Genomic DNA, 15,739 nt, shown 5'->3' with positions numbered 1-15,739 from the left:
CGTCTTTACCGTTGCGTTTATCGCCAAACCGGAAGTCAAGCTAGTCAATCAAACAGACGAGATGACTTTCGAAAATATCGACGGAAAAAGCTACCCCTTCCTGTAGAAAAGTGCCCAATTGAGGGTGAAGAAATTAATGTTTTTAAGCTAATTTTTTCGATATTTGTCATCCGAATGGCCGAACTTCAAAACGATACCGATCTTGTGAAAATCCGCCGCCTTTGTCGAAAGATTTAGTCAGATATACAAGCATACATACATGCATGCATACATTTAAACAGACAGGTGAGACTTATATTATAGATTCCCTCCCTCCCTATCCCTCCCTCCCTCCTTCGTGTGCACATACATGTGTGCACGAGGGAGAGAGAGAGGTATATAAGTTTTCTTTTCTTAGAGTAAAACAACAATCATTACGTTTATCTCACGATGTAAGATGGAGAGTTCAGAAACCTTGTTATTTTTTATTTCTTGAAAGAGACCACTTGAAATATGTTAAAATATTTTAAAAATAATTTTAAAACTTTTTTTTAATATAAATTGAGAATTCTCAAAACGTCATATTGTTATTATTTATTAGGATACAACTGAAATTGCTTACAAATTTACGAACGCGCGTTACACACACACACACATATATATATATATATACTTTCTACTATCATGTAAAAGGAACTTTGTTTGAGTTCGTTCCCTATGAACTCGAAAACGGATGGGCCGATTTTTATGAAATGTCACATGAACGTACTTCATATGCCTGACATTGTTTTTAAATAGATTTTGTATAGGAATATCTTCGAATAGTATCGATGATTGAAAATTCCGATGAAATAAATAACGGCGATTTGGACGATTTTAACCACCTTACACAGCCTAACATAAGTTGTTGGGGACAGGACGATCTGCAGTGTGTATAATGGTGGATGGGTGTATTTAATGGTAGAGGAATTGAAAAGACGAAAGGTCGCATAATGAAGACGAAAATATGCCGTTATATATCAACGAAACAAGTGCAATTTATTTGCATAAATATACAGTGATATGAAGTGATAGGAGTGATAGTAAGATGAGTAACGTTACTTGCGGTTGACTGGCTAGTCAGGACGCGGTGGTGGCTCATGGCTCCACCGGAGCGGTGTTTGTCACATCTTGACTGGTCGAGCGTTCAGGGGAAAAGAGGGTGAAATATGAGAAACAGGAAGTGACGTAGCTAGGTCGCTCTTCTGAGTTAAAGGGCGAAAGTTTTCAACTCCCACAAAGTGTTTTAAGAAAGTTTATTACCACACAAGCTGAAAGACCGACATATAAAATCAACAGTACGTTCTCTACGGTGCAATGTAGATTACAATGTACTTTGGACTAAGTCACTGCGAGAGGCATGTTATGCTTCTTCATGTGCACCGTGATTGTTTCCCAACTAAAGCAGGCAATCAATCGATTTGATTGAAATATGGGCGATGCCACTGATTTCGATGGCAATAAAAAATATGGGAGCGTGAAACATTCGTTGATAATCATTTAATCCTGGCCAAGGGCAGGTCTCCCTGCTAGTATATATTTATATATATATATATATATATATATATAATCAAATGACCTTGTAACGATGTATGTAACGCACTTTCCGGTTTATGACATCCGGTTGTGCATGCGCGCGCATAAACATTAACCCATAACAACGTAAACAAATAAACACAAATCGCTTCTTTTGCAGATTTTGACCTGCGCACTGAAATATTAACGTTATTATTTCGAAATTATTTAACATGGGAAGAGTGTGGTTTAAAATAACTTAAACGTAATACAGAAATGAACGATGTAAAAAAAGCAGACAATATTAACAATTGTTTATTTGAATAATTTAAACGCGAAAAAAAAAAACAACTGGAACGCTGAAATATTAACGTTATTTCGAAATTATTATATATCATGGGGAGAGTAGGGTTTTAAATAAACAAAAAACAAAAGAACAATTAGGACGCTGAAATATTAACGTTATTATTTCGAAATTATTATTTAACACGGAAAGAATGGGGTTTAAACGTAATACAGAAATGAACGATGTAAAAAACAAAAAAAAGCAGATATATCAAAATTTGAATTTAACTATAAGTATTATTGTATCTGTTCAGTGCACATTTACCTATAAGTATAGCCAACCACTTATAATTCAGTAATTGTATTATTTTTTTTTCAAAAATAATCAATTATAATAAACAGAACGACTCATAGAAATCTATCTATATTCTTTTCATTTTAATATACTTTCATAGAAATGTTTCTGTTATGTCACAAAAACTATTTTCTTTACGTCACAAGTGTCACGTTCATACATGAATTCCATAGCTAATATAACATACTGACCAAACGGGTCACGGGTAGTCTAGTATATATATATAAAACCTGCGACTGTGCGTCGAACAATCTAGTATCCACTCTCTTCTGTCGTATTTTAAAACGACTGTCAGTTTGTTTTTTATGTTTTTGCTTTTCTTTTGCAATGTTTGTAGTTTACGTGTGTTTCGTTAAGAAAGAGTTAAAATCCCTGGAAAATAAAAAAAAGAAGTACTATGGGTTTTTTTTATTATTTTCTTTAAAATATCGCATCAAAAGCAGTTGTTTATTAAAAGAAAACTTTTTTTGTGAAATTGTTTTCTACCCCCCCCCCCTTTCTTTTGGAGTAAAAATTGAAAATTGTCGAAACGTCCTCATTAGCGATCAAATTATAAGTCGAATTGATTACAATCCTATTTACTCGCCAGAACTGTGTTCATTGTGTTTTTAACGTTCGCATTTAGCGAATTCAGATGCAGATTGATCTGAGAAATGTGAAACTGATTAATGAAATCGACATTTATTTATGATTTATGAAACTGATGCTTTTACATTGGTTTTCAAGATCACTTTGTTTCGATCCCAGTTTGAAGTGCTTGATTCTCACACTGCGCGCATATACCATACACTCAGCATTATATGATGAGGATAAAGTGTAAGTGGAGTATAATGTTTACATACCACATACCGTCACTATTTACTTGCCTCTTCACAAACAAGGTTCACAGATTTTTATAGTATACTTCATTTTTATTGCATCTTCAGCTCAAACAAGGCACAGTGCCACTTTGATGTAGGGGATACTATCTTGGACATAATTTGTAGGGATAGTATGTAACGAGCTGAGCAGCAAGATGTGTGTGTACATTACACTTAAACTTCTGCATATCAGTACAGCAAAGGGAAGCGAAGATTCGGAAGGGAATTCCAAAGTTAGCAGTCCGAGGGAATACATTATTTGAGTAGAAGGCTTTCTGGTATTTTAGAGATTTCTACTGTGTAGGGGTGGGATTTTGCTGCTTGTCGGGTTTGTCAGGGGTATTAACGTCGGGGGGTACAAATAGCTGTAGTTTTTTTGTTTTTTTTGCAGCACAATTCATTAAAATACTTGTAAAACAAACGAAGGGATGCAACATTTCGTCGATGGGACAGAGGTTCATTCTAGCTGACAGTGCGGGACATATTAGGTTGACGACTCTCTTTTGAACCCTGTCTAAGAGTGACAGATAAGGAGCAGATGTATCAGCCCAAACGTGGAAACAATACTCCATACATGGGCAAATGGTGGCCTTGTAGAGAACAGTTCTTGATCGAACCATGCCAAAGACTCAAAAATGTTGCTTCATACATCCTAAACACTCAGTATTCGCACCCGTGCGGCCTTCTTGGGACAAGCTCAAAGAATGAAAGTATGTTATCTGTTCTGCTGCAATCAAAGTAATATGTGGGGGCAATGATCTGATATGTGGGGCCAACCCCACATATCAGATCATTGCTCTTGAAGCAATCAGTTTTGGTCAATGTAGGGGAACCCCTTCATACCAATCGTCACTTTTCATCCTGCCAGAATGTCCCTTCGAGGGAGCTGGTCCCCCCTCTATCCACATTAAAAAACGACCTTGTGCCTAATTTGCTCTCGTGGGGGAAGCAAATAAAAACAATCCTTAACACTTAGTATTACAATGTTGAAGAAGGAATAGCACCTCCACCTACACTTAATGATCGATGAAAATGAAGCCTTCCGTCTCTCTGGGGTGTCTTCATCTATTAGTTTTACTCTTGGTCGTTTTAATCAGGCATCATAAATGGCATCTGCCCTTTTCTTTTCTATCTCTGCGTCATCATCAAGAAGAGGACACATTGAACGTCTTGATGATGACGTCATAGTTTTGTGACGTTTTCCAGTGTGCACGGTTATCCCCACATCTGTTTTAATGGCTATCATCACAAAACAATGATGTCAGCCATTCTTCACGGCGATAAATAAACTCGGTAAATAAGATTCAGAGAAGTTTTGAGCATACTAGAGCCCCAGGGGTCCAGACAATCGGTCATATACAGAGTGGTCAAAAAGTCAGGTAACATTTTAAAGAAAAACGATATTAGCAATACACGTATATTTAAGTACCATACATTGAAATATAAAATGAAACAAACATGAAATATGTTTATTTTGTTAATTGTCGTCCATTTCTCTCTATCAATCGCTGGAAGCGATTAACCACTGATTCTGTAACACGTGTAATCATGTCAGCTGATATCCGCGCAATCTCCTCTTCAATAAATAACTTTAAAGACGCTATTGTATCAGGCTTCTTGCCATAAACGCTATCCTTTACATAGCCCCAAAGCCAGAAATCAGGAGGGGTAAGATCCGGAGATCTGGCTGGCCATTCAACTGGGCCACGGCGACCAATCCATCGTTGTGGAAAAATTTCATCCAAGAAATAATATTAAACGAATAGAGATTATAATGGATCATATTGTTTTTTCTACCTTTAACATGTTACCTGACTTTTTGACCACCCTGTAGACGACTGATCTCTAACTTTTCTCCAGAAACCCACGAGCAAAAATGTTTACATTGGCGATATGAAACCTGTCACAGATGTTCTTTCGCTCTGTGCTAATTGTGTAGCGGGCTATGTTATATTTTCCCTTCAGGTCGCAAATTAAGAGAATCATCCTACTTTGGGCACTTTTTGATAGCCATAAAATGTTTCAATCATAGTCATTTGTTTTGCTACTTTTAGTTATGAATTATAAAATATCTGATATTTCCTCAAAACATATGGCCTTGATGGAGGGGGGACAAAAACTTACTGCTATGGTTTCAAAAGATCTGAAAGAGGAGACTTGATTCCAAATATTTCTCATATGTTATATCTCCCCTCATTGGTTTTCATACATAAAGGAAATTTCACAGTGTATAAAGATTATTTGATCCTGAAGATATTCATAATCTTACCCTATTTACAAAAGAGGGGTGATATAACATATGAGAAATATTTGGAATCAAGTCTCCCCTTGCTGTTATTTCAGATCATTTGAGACCATAGCAAGTTTTAGTCTCCCCTCCATCAAGGCCAAAGATTTGGGGGGAAATATATCTTCGTGTATTTTTGTGTATATGTATATATCTTCGTGTATCTGTGTGTGTATGTATATATCTTTGTGTATCTGTGTGTGTATAAATATATCTTCGTGTATCTATGAATATATCTTCGAATATGTATGTGTGTATATGAATATCTCTTCGTATATGTATGCGTGGATATATCACATTGTTTTGTTTTTGTTTGTTTTGTTTTTTGTTGTTTATTTGTTTCTTTGTTTTTCAGTAAAACCATTTTACATCTTTTTTTTTTTTTTGCTTGTGTAATTTTGTTTATATTTTTTATGTAAAAAATATTGCAAAGTTTTTAAGGGTTCGTTTCCAAGATTGATCGCCTTTCTTGACAAACACATCTGCTCTTACTTTTGCTTTCTTCTTTCAATTCACGTTCTTTATTCATTATTAAAGTATTAATCCAAAAAAATGTCAGTAAAACACGTTAAAAGTTCAGTATATTTTAATGTATAAATGGCAATGTGTTGACTGTGCTGTCTCGCCCGCCGTGGTCGTCACGTGTTAGTCCAATTATTAACGTTGAACTGTCGGAAACAATGATAGTACGAATCAAACATTTACTTTAATTCCAATAATGCATTTTTTCTTTTAAACTTTTTCGCCCCAAACAAAGTCACTTGGACATAAGGGGTTATTATTTTGAGATCGTGTCTGCAGGACAATGTGAGAAATGTCTGTTCACATAGCGCTTTAACTTTTCAGGTTAGTACAGACAGGGAATTAGTAAGCGGGGGTATTCCAAAATAGGATAATCCGTGGGAAGAATCTATTAAAGTAAAAGGCTTTTTGGAATCTAAGGAATTCGGCAGTGAAGAGGTGAGATTTTGCTGCTTGTAAGAATCAAGACCCTACTCTTTCGCTATTGAGGTTGCTAGATGCTGGAGAGCCTTCTACTCTATTAGAGTAGAAGGCTTTTCCCCTCGAATTGATTAACTTTAGAATTTCCGGCCTGTTTTCTGTTTCCCTGTTCAACTCCCCACGGTCTCCTGTTAGACAGGATAGCAGGCCTCTACGCCGAAATGTTTGTTGCGGATCAAAACAAAATGTTAAAGAAAAGGAATAACCTGACTTATTCAAACTAATTTGAAAAACTGCCTGGCAAATATATCCGATGAACCAAGTTCAAAATCAAAAAATTTATAAAAAAATTGCGTTTAAAGGAACAGAAAAACAGATTAAAAATATGTTTGAGGGTTTGAAATCGTAATATCCGGTAGGATGACTAGTCTCCAACAAAAACAAAAATATACGAAAAATCGAAAGAAATACGTCATGTTTTGTTGTGACGTAGTCATTACATATCAACAGTCGGGACCCACACGTTGTAGTACGACAGTCACAAGGAAACAAAGATACGGGAGGAATTGAACTCGCTTTTTTTTTTTAGGGAAGCAACAAACATTTATTTACAGGTACTTTCCAGAATAGCATCTTGGTTTTTGTTCAAAAGTATTTGCCTGGATATGTTTAAGGCATGTGTAAGTCTTTCCCTGCCGTACTCGGCCCACCGGTGTGACACGTTTATCTAATCTTTTTCTCGCTGTAATGTCACCTCGCACATGGCTCGAGCATTTACATACAGCTGCTGCCATACGCACGTCAGCGCTCTGTTACATTATGTATTGAATTTCCACCCAGAAATACAGGTTATCCTCGAAAGTGCCAGCCATTGAAACCTTAATAAAATTAACAATTGTTTCGAAACCAATTTAGTTTTTTTACTGACTTGCCCAGTTTCAATCATGAATTTCCGACAATTTTTATTTTCTTAATTCTCAGGAATATGGGGAGTCACTTTAGTGTGATCTTAAAAAGGTTTCACTCTCATAGAACATTAACTTTTAATATTTTTTTCTTTGGTATTATCCCAAAGAAATTGATTATCAAAAATGTCTCCAGTCAAATCTTCAACTTACGATGGCTAACATAAGCAAAATCTCGTGATAAGAACTCGAATCGTGACAAGAACTCGAATGTGTTAGAGTTGCTGAAAATGTTGCATTTTTCTCTAGGTCTGTTAATCATCGAAAGGTGATCAAAAGAGACTGTTGCATATTCATGTCCATTACTTGGTGGACACGTCAGCCATCGATTGAAATAAATTTGTACTGAATATAACTTGATTGTTTAAAGGAGTGTATATTTTAGTAATCGGTGACATTTGTTTGGAGGGGGGGGGTCACCCTATATTAACAAGGTTTTTAGTTTGTAAAATTAAAATATAAAATAAATTCAATTAGAGATTTGTTTTTCGTAAGTTTTGTTTAAATTGGAATTTGTAAGTTTTGGAAGCTAATGCTATGTACAATATTTTTTAATAAATATTTATTTTGTAAAATCAACATACTATTAACGAAATGTCTTCATACGCATACTGTCGAAAGTAAATTGTTTTTAAATATTTATTTTTAAAAATCTGCGTTGCATTGGCTTCGTAAGCTAATAAATTATAAAAACATGCTAAACCTTTTTAAGTACTTAATTAAATTTTTAAAATCATTTTTAATATTCAAAATGAAAATTTTCTTATTGTCTTTACTTAAGACTAAAGTATTTTTATCAAATATTGTTAACGTATATACACAGTCGTGCTACAAATATTGGTAACGTATGTTCACAATCGTGTTAAAAGATAATAGCCGCTAATTTCGATTTTTATATAAAAACTAAAACTGAAATTATTAATCCACATAGAAATAATAAAGATAATTGTCAGCAAGGAAAGATTTTATCACTCAAAAAGTTTCTTTGTTCTCTACTGAATTACGAAATTCATCTTTTAAACATTTTCATCTCCAACCATCAATCGGCTACAAATAATGGTTCAATACGCGTGATAAACAAGTTTTCACACCTTCAAGAATTGGCTATTTACCGATGCTTAACAATTCATTGGATCATTTCTGAATTGTCAGCTAATTTCATGACAAGTTGGAATATTATTTCTTCAGTCCGCATGAAATCATCATTTACAAAACTTGTTGGACGCATGCGACCATTTTATTTTTGGGTTGCTTTGTCTACATATTATCCAAATATTTTAGAATGCAGCGAGAGCGATACCGAAAGAATCCTCAATTACGGTTTCCAAGTAGTTAACGCAAACTCCGCCCGCTTGTACAGCTAATCATTATCAGTAGAATTTCCATCATATCCAGGAATGCACAATGTTAGTAAAAGATGGAAAATGTCCAAGACTGATATACGTTGGCGATGACAAAACGAAAGAGTTTATTTGAATTGTAGAAGGGCACAAAAAGAAGAAAAAAACAGATGAAGAAAAAAAGCAACTGAATGGATGGTTGAAGTGTAACTTCCTTGATATTCTGCTCAGTCGAACCTGTTTTGATGCAGGAACAACCTACTTAGAATCAACCCCACCCACGCCTACTTCTGCCAGGACTTGTTAGTACCAAAAATAAAGTTTGGTAAATTAGTCAAAAATAAAGCTGTAATGACATCCCTAAATCTGAGATGTGGTAAAGATTATTTGGACAAATCTAGCAAAAAATATGTTGACCTTGTCAAGTTCAGTTCAACTTTGAAATATAAAAATATGACACGAATAACATCCTGTGTATATTTTTGTCCCTAACAGGTCGGCTAATATCTCTCTCTCTCATATATAATATATATATATATATATATATATATATATATATATATATATATATATATATATAAATGCGTGTGTGTGTATAATGTTAATGGGAGAAAACGCAGAAGAGTTCTTACTTAACAGAAATAAGAGCGTAATATTCATTTGTTCTTATTTACTTGTTTCCCCACGAGGACAGAGTGATACTCAAAATCGGGTTTAAATGTGCAGAAAATCCCAAAACAGGGGAACTTTGGATAGGAACAAAAATAAAAACTGTCTCAACCATGAAAGATCTCTCCCCCACTGATCGAGGAGAAAAACGCGAAGTGCAGCATCAGAACAGATACTCCACTGTGATCCTGAAAGCCAAGTAGATGTGTTACATAAAACCAGACTAAAACTGTGAATGACGGGAATTACGTAAAGAAGACTGGTTATAAGTTCCCTTTGTTTGGATTTTAAACCGACGGTACCAATGTTGTTCTGATCTTCTGTAGCACACACACACACACACACACACACACACACACATATATATATATATATATATATATATATATATATATATATATATATATATATAGTAATTTATAAAATATATATGGCGATTAAGCTACACTGAATATTCTGCGTTTCATCCACTATAGGATTCGTCAGGCTTATGCGCGAATTCTGTGGTTGTTTCTTGTTTTTATATATGTTGAGGATTTTTAGTACGCCAATCAGCTTTCTAGTATCCACCGCGCCCCTTCCTATCAGCCAATGGACCAACCGTTGAAGCTTTCTTTTTCGATTTCTCTGTTGCAGCAAATGGGACTTTTCGTTTCTTTTTGAAAACGGGCAGAGTGTTTTCTTTTAGTTCGAATCTTTCTATAGTCTTTGTACATTTTCCTAGTCCTGGTGAGAATACTTCTGGAAATTCCTTTTGTAACTCGTCCTTCAGTTGTTGCGCTTCCGTAGACGAGTCTTCTACCCTATGACAGAATTTATTAATAGGTTGGTCCCACAATTCGAATCGCTCCATCCAGTAAGTACTTTTTAATACCATTTAAGGTCACCAGGAGTGTGAGCTCTCCCTCAAATTCCACTTTATCGCCTGTCACAGCTCGAGCTGATTTGTTCGTCTTCCGCATGGTTGGTTTCCTTAGCCTTTTCCACGTCTTAGGGTTAATGATGGACAGGTCTGATCCGGAATCCGATTGTAGATGCACAGTTTTATTTGCGGTGTTAACTGTGACATATTTGCGCCGGTTCTTATCCGAATCCAAGTCGGATCTAGTCTGTCGGACGCTGTTCTTGTCCTTGTTCTTCATGCACTGGGTCGCTTTGTGGCCCTTCCTGCCACATTCGTTGCAGTACTTATGTTTGTAAAAACATTAACTCGGCCAATGTTTCCCGCCGCAGCGATAGAACGGGCTTGTAGGGGATCCGGGTCTTGTGACTGTGTGGTACTTATTAGGTGTAGCCTGAGTTTTCTTACTTTCAGCTTTGCTTTTTCGGGGTGAGTATTTTTTCGGTCTGAAGGTTGTCCTTCTAATGAATGTTGCGCCTGACTACTCGACGTGTCTCGAGTTCTTCCTTACGGAGACTACCCATGTACAATCCTCGGCCAACTTCTGGAGGGTAAGGCCCTGTTCGCTCTAGTTATTGTTAGTAATAATATTTTTATTCATATATATATATATATATATATATATATATATATATATATATATATTTTTCGTAAGTTTTTATTTCGGTTTAGGTTTAAGCTAATGCACCCAACTTATATGGATATATATTTCTTTTCTTTTTTTTTTTTTTTTAAATCGCAACTTTATAATAAATAAAAATCGATGGAACATTAACTCTATAATAATATATACTAAATCTGCAAGAATTAAAATATCATAATTAAGCATACTTTATGACCGGGCTTTGCCAGGCGTTAGAGCTAGCTTAGATAAATTATTTTGCAGTTTTAACAAAAGATCTACAATAATATCAGATCGTCTCCAATTACACAGAACATCTACAATATGCCAACATCAATATATTGCATATGAGTCCCCTGTGGAATTTCCACAGGTCCCGCTAGTTGTTGTTATTATTATTATTATTGACAGTTTTTTCTATAAAAATATGTCAGTTAACAATTCAATTTTAGAAAAAAATGAAGTTTCAAAAAGAAAACTTTGACACAAAATAAAAATCTCGATCTTGTCAAAAAAGACACCTATATTACAAAAACAAAAAGAAAATATATTCCAAAAATCACGTAAATTGATCAGATAGCTTTATGTTAAAATAAGAAAATTAAATCTATAGGTATTCTAGACGTGACTGTCTCGCCTGCCATTGTGAAAAAGATTTAGTCAACAATACTTCAGAATTACTTGATTTATGTTGTAATGCCTACCATTTCTCATTATTCGCTTTAGACTTTCTTTATAAAAACAAACACTAGATCAATTTACGTAATGTTTTGAATATATGTTCCTTTCATCGCAGTTACGTACATCAGAGATGTTTCTTGATTTTTTTTTTTTTTTTTTTAATATAGGGAGAATTCTGGACGGAACCGAAAATCCTCTTTTTTTCTGCTGTAAATTTTTAATTTAATAAAAACATAAATTATCTGTAGATGTTATTTATTTTCTGCTAAAATAGTAAAATAATTTTCATTATGAAAAAACAATGAGTAATTCATAATTGCGCATTATAACGTTATAGCATATTTTGTTTATTAATCAGAAAGACAAAACTACTTTTTTTCCCCACAGAAGAGACGTTGCGATCCTGCCTCTGCTCTTTCCTTATTTTCATGGCAAGTGCTCAACTGAACTCCAATCTATGGTTCCCCCTTGCCAAACTGTCACAATAAAACGCTCGACTAGCTACAGCCACTATATATGATTTCCCTGCTCTCTATATGGGCCTAACTCGAAACGTAGATTCCATAAATAAAGCTTCTATCCCAGAACTGCCCAGCTGTGGAACACTGTTCTGCTGGTCTGCTTCCCGGTTGAATACAACATGGTAGCTTTCAAATCCAATGTAAACAAGTTCTTGTTGAGCCGTCCCCATAAATAATAAAATTCTACTCAATTTACACCATTAATGGTTACTATACTACCACCTTATATTCATTAACCCTTATCCTTGAGTGGCCTTCAGGCTTTGATAAGTGGTGACCCCTAAGTAAAAAAAATTAGCTACATCAGTAGGGAACGCAGCTGAACCGCTAAATGTTTTGGTTTCGATTCTAGCTGATGGCACCTGTTATTTTTTTTTTTACTTTTGAAAAGTACTAAATCGAATTAACTAAACTAAATCGAGTTTTATCAACCATAAAAATCATAGTGCCATAACATACAGTTATACACTCTGATAAGTTTCCAGCATACAGAATTGGAAAGTGTGAGTCATTTGATATCAAGTTGCAAGGTTCTTTTGGGGGACGGCCCCTATATAGCGAGACATAATAGAGTATGTAAGTACCTCCACTGGACCATCTGTAAAAAATTAAACATCCAATGTAGCAGCAAATCCTGGGAACATCAACCTGAAAGAACAGTTGGAAATGACTTATATACCATATATTAAGACCATGTAATCCCTACAGCGACCTGCCTTAAAAATGCTGCTGAGAAACCTGACATAGTTATATGGAATAAGTCAGAGAAAGTGGCAACCTTGGTTGAAGTGAGTGTCCCTAATGATGGAGGTCTGAACACAGCTGAAAGAGAGAAACAGACCAAATACCAAGGTCTCATGTACGATATGAAAAGAAACTGGAATCTTAGAGAGACATCAATCATATCAGTTATTATAGGTGCCACATGGCTTATGAAGAAGAATTTGAAGTCCTACCTAATATTCCTGTTGAACCAAGTGCAAAAGAGATCTAGACAATTGCACTTAAGGGAACAACGAGGATACTAAAAAGAGCTCTCGGTTGGTTTCAATAAAAAGCAGGGCAATGTTGGCAGCTAGTTTGGCTATCCCATACCCAGAGTTATAATCTTCAAAGGAAGAAAATTAATTTAAAAAACACTAAGTAAAACAAAAATGCTACATTCCGAAACAAGTTAAAAATATTCAAGGCTATTTGCATAAAAAAAACTTAATCTATAATCAATAATATTGTTTGTTTTAATGTTTAGTGTAAAAACTGTTTATCCTATGAACATATTTCTGACACGTTTAAATTTAGTTAACGTTCCCCCAAACAGTCTAACGTCTCAGTATAAATGTTCGCATATTTTTTCTCACCTCATTATTTGACCAGCTTTTTTGTCCGTTCGCTTTTTATCCTGATGATAATTCAACAAGGACTCGAAAACATTCGTGCCACTCGTGGAACTTATATTAAAAAATGTATAATTAAACAGAAGCTCTCTGTTATGTTTAATAATGTTTGTATATATATATATATATATATATATATATATATATATATATATTCATTCAACGGAAATCATTAAATATAGTAAACGTAAATTATAAAAAAATACACATTCATATATGTAGATAGATGAACACATATAGACAATATAAAAAATATACTAACTCAGTCATTCAATCCAAATACAATGGAAAGAACCACTTCATAGGTCCATCATCGTAGGGGTATTATGTAGTTAATTAAAACTAAAAATTAAATTATGTTTAATAATGTTTGTTTATATATATATATATATATATATATATATATATATATATATATATATATATATATATATATATATATATATGAGATAACTAATGCATGAAAGTAAATAAACGGAAAGTCTACAATAAAGAAACAACCCTGGAACAACTTCAGTACAGAAATCTATGTCTTGCAACTAAAGTAGAGACATAACCCCCTTGCTGAGATACTTTGGCCAGTCTGGAATGTATTTCCCCTTCTCCCCACCACTTTTACTCCCCATTTTTCTCTTTCCCACATCTTTACACCCTACCACCTCCCACTTTCTAGGGTTTAAGTCACACCCAGATATCTTTTTATGTACAAAAAGAATAACTCTTGATTTTGGCTTCAGTGTTCCTTCTTTTTACAGTCTGGTGAGGTGGGTTTCTCTAAATTGAGATCCCACTGAAACATGTATGCACATATGTAGCCAATAATGTTTGCATAATAAACATACTTGCGCTGTCCTCTATCGAGCACTCTTTAATAAAAACAAGAGATTTCAATGGATTTACATTTAGGAAACTAAATTATACCATTATACACGCATATACATATATATAAATACATTGTGTGTGTGTGTGACGTGTATTGATACGAATGTTTATTGCTTCTATCAACAAAATAAAATAATTTTTTCAGATTATATTTTTTTCTTAAATAATTTTAATTTTTTTATATTAAATAATTTTTTATATTTATTTTTTTTTTCAGGTAAGTTTGTTATTTCTACAAACTTATTTTCATCCATTTTTTTCATTGGAAAATCTGAAAAATTGATTGGCAAGGTAAGTTTCAAGCAATCATATACGGATAGCACGTGAGGGGACTACTTTTTATTATTACAAATGAGATATTAGTTAAGATTTTTATTCGTGAAAATCAGCGAAAAAAAAATATAGAAATAACAATAATGAAATGTTGGCCGGCACCTTTCGCGATTATTCTTGTTTACTTTGATTATTTTTATTCTGTTCTGGTGATTCAACTTTTATCAAGTCCAAAAGCATCTCGAGGGGTTTAATTCTGTATTCGTTCGTACAGTGTTACTGCCCTTTTGATTGGAAATGAAAAATACTTTCGTAAAAAAAAAATCATAGTTAAATAAACAAATTGCAAGTAAATACACTTCCGGGGAGCGGCGAGTCGAGACAGCTAGTTATATATGAGAATATTAAAAAACGTATAATTTCGAACTCAATTGTTCTTTGCAAAGATGGCCAAAAACTGAAGATTCTTTTATGACTTATAATAATGTTTAATTATATAGCATCTTATTTTATTTTTATTAAAACATTTCTTAATTAGCTTAGCGTTTCCTATACATCCAAATTGATCCACATCTACTACAAACTGATTAGACTTTAATATACGGATTTTATTTAACAATCAAGTTAATTGTTAAATATTGTTAAATATTGTTAGATATTGTTAGATATTGTTAAATATTGTTAAATATTGTTAGATATTGTTAAATATAATAATTGTTGAGTTGATTATAGTGTAGACTAAACACAATTTGAATTCATGAAAGGGGAAAAATTAAGAGCTTAAATTAATTCGTTCGAACTCGTCAGCTTAACATTTACAGGAAACATTAATTGGAACAAATACATTGAGGACATTGCCAAGACTGCTGTGAAGAAGGTGGGTTATTTCTACTGTGCTATACATTTACTTACATTTGAGAGTATCTAATATCTCTAAAAAGTTACGATTCACCCATGCATGAAATATTGTTGGCATATCTATGCGAATGCATCTTCCATTTGACTCTCACAAGTCCCAAAAAAAGTCTCGAATCTAACAGGTCTCGCACTATCAATCAGACTCTAATCCCCATCTCATCACCAAAATGTTGCATCTTTGTACCGGTTTTGCAAGTGTTTTAATAGAATGTGCTCTGACGAACTCTTGTACTTGTGTCCCTTCGACATAAATACCTCCGACTAACCCTACAAGCAGCAAACTTCCACCCCTTTATTCTTGAGATCTCTAG

This window comes from Euprymna scolopes, chromosome 7, assembly GCF_053919585.1.
Source record: "Euprymna scolopes isolate OS-2025 chromosome 7, ASM5391958v1, whole genome shotgun sequence".
NCBI classification, from domain to species: Eukaryota; Metazoa; Mollusca; class Cephalopoda; order Sepiida; family Sepiolidae; genus Euprymna; species Euprymna scolopes.
This window is presented reverse-complemented; position numbering follows the sequence as displayed.